The sequence below is a fragment of the Felis catus genome, chromosome B3 (assembly GCF_018350175.1).
Source record: "Felis catus isolate Fca126 chromosome B3, F.catus_Fca126_mat1.0, whole genome shotgun sequence".
In the NCBI taxonomy this organism is placed as follows: Eukaryota; Metazoa; Chordata; class Mammalia; order Carnivora; family Felidae; genus Felis; species Felis catus.
Genome location: NC_058373.1, coordinates 16,259,611 through 16,265,472, shown reverse-complemented (window position 1 = coordinate 16,265,472; position 5,862 = coordinate 16,259,611). Strand labels below are relative to the sequence as shown.

The window sequence follows — 5,862 nt, the reverse complement described above, 5'->3', positions numbered from 1 at the left end:
ATGCCAGGCACCGTGTGAAGCATTTTGCAGGCACAGACTCACTGAATCTTCCCCCAGATGCTGTTTGGAAATAATGATTATTTTCTAGTGTGGAAAAGAGATTAGATACCTCTCCTAAGTTATGTCTTTGAAAGGGTGGGGCCGGGGTATAAACAGAAATTGGGTTGATGTCATTTTCAAGCAGGCAGACTTATTTTGGTGTTTTGTTTACACCCAGGGCCTATTTTAAAAGTTTGGCACACACCATGGCGTTTGCCAACCTGAATGCCTTCCGAGGTACACCTGCCCTGGTGTCACCAGGAGAGGGCCTCTGCCTTTCATCGTATGTGGGGTTTGAGCTCACAAACTGTGAGATCATGATGGGAGCCAAAGTCAGACGCTTAACAGAGCGAGCCACTTAGCTGCCCCGTTGTCTGCTTTAGCTTAATAGCAAGATGTTGGGGTTGCAGTTCTGAATTTGGTAAGAAATAAAGTGAAAACCCATGGCCTACAGGTTGGGGGAAGAAGCCAAAACCTATTGGTGTGTGAGAACAGCTTGTTCAGGACAATACAGAACCCCACTCCATCCTGCTGCTTGGTGTCTCGGCTGTCCCCATCCCAGGGTACATACACACTGAGGGCCTCTCTCCTAGACACAGGACTGCTCAACACAGACCTCTCTTGTTTCTCTCTGACCAGGCTGAAAGTCGTGAGTTGTGTGATCTCCAGATCTATACAATGGGCTGCTCCAGTGACCCTGGCCTCCTCACTCTTTGCTAGGCCCTCTTGCCCTGGACCCTTGCCTTCAGCTGCTTCTTGTGCTTCTGCTCGTGCCTCTGAAATGCACCCCCCACCTCCCTCAAATAAGGCTCAAGTCTGGCCTTCCCTGTCAGGCCTATCCTAGCTGTATAAACACCACGCACTGCCTTCCAGCTTCCTTACTACCGCCACAATGCTCTGTTCCCATTCTTGACCTTACCCGTTGTTCATTCCAAAGCACTTATTAATTATTTAGCCTAATTAATTCATTACTTATTAACTGTTTAGCCTAATTTACCTGAGAATATGTTATTTTAAGAGCAGTTTTGAATATGAAATGTACGGACGATAGAGTTCCCGTATAGCTCCTTTCCCTCCCTCACTTTCCCTATTAGTAATGTCTTGCACTAGTGCAGTATATTTGTTGTAATTGATGAGTCAACATCGATACATGATTATTAACTGATTTCAATGTTATTGACTCATTGACGTTAACTAATATCAACTAATTAATGTGATTAACTAATGTTGGTTATTAACTAATTATTATTAACTAATGTTCGTAGTTTGCACTAGAGTTGACTCTGTGTTCTACAGTTCCATGGGTTTTGACAAACGCGTCATGACAGATGTCTACCATTGCACTAGCACTGAATAGTCTCCCTGCCCTAAAAATCTCTTGTGCTCCGCCCATTCACCCATCCCTCCCTGATATCAAACTCCTGGCCACCATTGATCTCATTACTGTCTTTTCCCAGAATGCCACATAGCTGGAATTCATATGACATGTGACCTTGTTCCATTGGGTTCTTTCACTTGGCAACATTCATTTAAGGTTCCTCCACGTCTTTTCGTGTGACTTGATAGCTCATTTCTTCTCACTGGATAACATTCCATTGTCTGGATCCATTTGCCTACTGAGGGACAACTTGGCTGCTTTCAAGTTTTGGCAATTATGAGTAAGTGTCTGTAACCATTCATGGGTAGGTTTTCTAAGGGACGTGCGTTTTCAACTCGTTTGCAAAAATATCTAGGAGCATTATGGCTGAATTGTATGGTCAGCGTATATTTATTTACCTTTGTGAGAAACTGCCAAACTGTCTTCCAAAATGACTGTCCTGTCTTACTTTTTTGACTTTCTCTACTTTAATTGTATGTCTCCTCAGCAGTTACGGAGTGCCCGGTTTTTTTTACAGCCTCCGTAACCAAGCAGGTTGCCAAGCTAGGAGTTTTGCCAGTCTAAAAGGTGAGAAATTGTATTCCAGGGTAGTTTTAATTTACCTTACTTATTTTAGGAGTGAGTTTGGTGTGTTTTTATATATTTAAGAGTCGCTCGGTTTTCTATTTCTATGAACTGGCAATTGACATCTCATGCCCATATTTCATTCGGGTTCTCGGTCTTTTTGGTCTCTATTTCAACACGGCCAGATATACTAAGGATGTAAATCTTTCATCAGTGGTATCAATCGCAAATATTTCCTTAAGTTTGACATTTGCCTTTTTACTTTACTCTCAGTGTTTTTCTTTTACGTTGTGAAGGTTTTCTTTATCATAGACAATTTTACAATTCTTTCCCTTATATGTGTACTAATTTAGAGTCACAGAAAATTTTCTCCTTCCGAGATTATGAAGAATTTGTCCACTTCTTTTTAAAATCTCTGATCCATTTGGAATGTATCTTGCTGTAAAGTGTGAAAACAGATCGAATTTTAGTGTATTCCATATGGTGATCCATGATCCTAACGTCATTTATTACAAAGTCTACTTTTGCCCACTGATTTTTGAGATGTCACTTTTATATATGCCAAATTCCCATTTGGACTCATTCTGCATTTTATATTTTATTCTATTCATCTGTTAATTTATGCATGCACCAAAAACACTGTTTCCTTTACAGATCATTTATAATATTTCAGTGTGTGGTAAAACATGTTCCCTTTGCAGAAGAAAAAAATTTTTTTTCAACTTTTGAGATACAATTTATGTGCAATAAAATTCACCCGCTTAAACTGACAATGCACTGCATTTTGACAAAAATATCAAACTGTGAAAACCACTGCTACAATCATGACGCCACTAATTTCCAACACAAGCAGTTTCTTGTTGTACCTTTGCAGTCAATTCTTCCCTCCATCCCTGGGAAACCGGTGATCAGCTTTTTTGTCAATGTAGACAGTTTGCATTTTAAAAAATAATTTAATGTATATGGAAACATGCTGTATGTACACTCATATCTCATTTCTCTTACTCAGCATAATTGTTTTAAGATGGATGATGTGTGTCAGTCGTTTGTTCTTTTTTTAAGTAGAATTTCATATTATGCATAAGCTATATTTTCTTTGTTCACCTGTTGATGGTGGACATTTGTGTTACTTCTAGTCTCCTTGGTTCCTCAAAATAACGCTGCTGTGGATGTTTCTATGCATTTGTATGGACATACACTTTCACTTTTGTTAGATAAAGATTTAGGAGTAAAAGTAATTTCTTAGATAAATGCTCAGAAATTGGTGTATGTTGAAGTTTTTAAGAAACTGCGAAGAATATTCCAAAGTAACGGTACCATTTGACATTCCGACAGAGACTCGCTGTTCCATAGCTTCATCAACACTTGGTGTCGGCAGTCTTTGTTTTTGTTTTTAGTTTGTTTTTATTTATTTGGAGGGAGACAGCTGGAGAGCAAGTGGGGAAGGGGCAGAGAGAGAGGGAGACAGAATCCCAAGCAGGCTCTGCGCTCTCAGCACAGAGCCCGATGCGGGTCTTGAACCCACAAACCAAGAGATCATGACTTGAGCCGAAATTGAGTCGGACGCCTAACTGACTGAACTACCCAGGTGCCCCTTGGCAGTCTTTTTAATTTGGACTTTCATAATGGATATGTATTGCTATCTTTTGGTGATGCATCTATTTTGGTGAAGAGTCTGTCCAAATTTTGCTTGTTTAAAAGTTGTGTTTCTACTCTCAAAATAAACAAACCTTTTTAAAAAAAATAAAAAAAATAAAAGTTGTGTTTCTTTTTAATATTATTGAGTTTTATGAGTTCTTTGTATATTCTGGGTAGAAGTTCTTCATCGCCTACATGGATTACATTTTTCTACCATTCTGGGTCTTGTTTTTATTTCCTTAAAGAAACACGAGTAGTTTTTATTTCAAAATAGTCACATATACTGTTTTTAATGATTTTTCTGTTAGGAGATTTTTGCCTACCTCAAAGTTGCAAAAAGTTCCCCTTCCTTTTACTCTTTTACCTTTGACATGTAATGTCAAAGAAAATAACCACACCAAACTGAATACACCCTTATTCTTACATCATACAACTCCACGTTTCCTGAAAATGGACCATGTTGTGTGATGTGAGGGTAAAGGTCACTTTCCTTCCCCTACAGAGTGTCAGTGTGATTTGTTGTGAAGAGTTCTCATTCCCTATTGTCAAGTATCAATTGGCTACAAACATGTGTCTTTTTCTAAACTGTTTATTCTGTTCTATTTACCTGACTATTTTTTCAGCAAAACCACAACAGTCTTGAAATCAGGTAGTGTAAATTTTACATCTTGATTTTTATTTATCTGTTTGTTTATTTATTTTGAGAGACAGAGAGAGAGAGAGAGAGAGGGAGAGACAGAGAATCCGATGCAGGCTCTGTGTTATCAGCCCAGAGCCAGACACGGGGCTCTATCGCACAAACTGTGAGATCATGACCTCAGCCAAAATCAAGAGTCAGATGCTCAACTGACTGAGCCACTCAGGTGCCCTGATCATCCTTTTTAAAATACAACTCTTTTAGCTGGTTTGAGTGCCTATATAAATTTTAGAACTAGCTTGTCAACGTTTGAACTTTTTTTTTTCAGAGAAAGGTAAATCTAGTAGAGTTTGATTAAGAGTAGATTGACTGTTTAGACCATGTTGGAGGAAAACCCTGAGCTTTTTAATTAAGGAAAATAATATATCTCTGCATTCAGTTGGTTCCTTTTTAATATTCCCTCAGCAACATTTTACAGTTTGCAGTGTAAATGACTTACATGTCTCTTTTTAAAATTTCTAAATATTTTACTTTTTTTTAACTTCAATTTATTTATACTAACAAAACACAACAAAAACAGTTCACCAATTTCTTTCACCCCTACTCCCCATGTTTGGGAACTATCAATTTTTTTTCTTTATCTATGAGTGTAGGTTTTAGACTCACATATAAGAGAAATCATATGTTAGTTTGTCTTTCTCTGACTTATTTCACTGGGCATAAAATCCTTGAGATCTATACATATTTTCACAAACGGTTTATGGCTGTATAATATTCCTCTGTGTAGCCTTTCACGAAGATCATGTCAAAGCAAAGAAGGAAGCCCCTGCCCCTCCCAAAGCTGAAGTCAAAGCAAAGGCTTTGAAGGCCAGGGAAATGGTGCTGAGAGGCATCCACAGCCACAAAAAAAAAAAAATTAGATCTGCACATCACCTACATTCTCATGGCCCAAGACACTGTATCTATAAAGCCAGCCCAAATACTCTCAATAGAGTGCCCCCAGGAGAAAGAAGTTTAACCACTATGCCTTCACCAAGTTGCCGCTGACCACTGAGTCAGCCTCGAAGAAGACAGAAGATGACAACACACTTGTGTTCATTACAGATGTGAAGGCCAACAGGCACCAGATCAAACAGGCTGTGAAGAAGCTCTATGACATTGATGTGACCAAGGTCAACAGCCGGGTCAGGTCCGATGGAGAGAAGAACGTATATGTTTGGCTGGCTCCTGACTATAATGTTTTGGATGTTGCCACCAAAATTGGGATTATCTAAACTGAGTTCAGTTCATTCAAAATTGGGATGATCTAAACTGGCTACATCTAAATATAAATTTATCACCATAAAAAATATTCCATTGTGTGTGTGTGTTTCTATAGGTTATAGTATACATATTATAATACACACATGTATATACACCCATCCAAATACTCAAATATATAAACACACACATATACAAATATATAAACACACACACATACATATGCACACACGCATATCTCCATATATACACAAATGTAAATGTACAAATTCTCAAACATATATGCCACATTTTCTGTATTCATCCATCAATGGACACTAGGTTGTTTCCATATTTTGGCTATTGT

General features: G+C 38.4%; 1 pseudogene; it reads left to right on the top strand.

Annotated features, from left to right (window-relative positions):
- The first annotated feature begins 245 nt into the window (after positions 1-245).
- On the top strand, positions 246-5,530 carry LOC101097484 (annotated as a pseudogene).
- Positions 5,531-5,862: the final 332 nt, after the last annotated feature.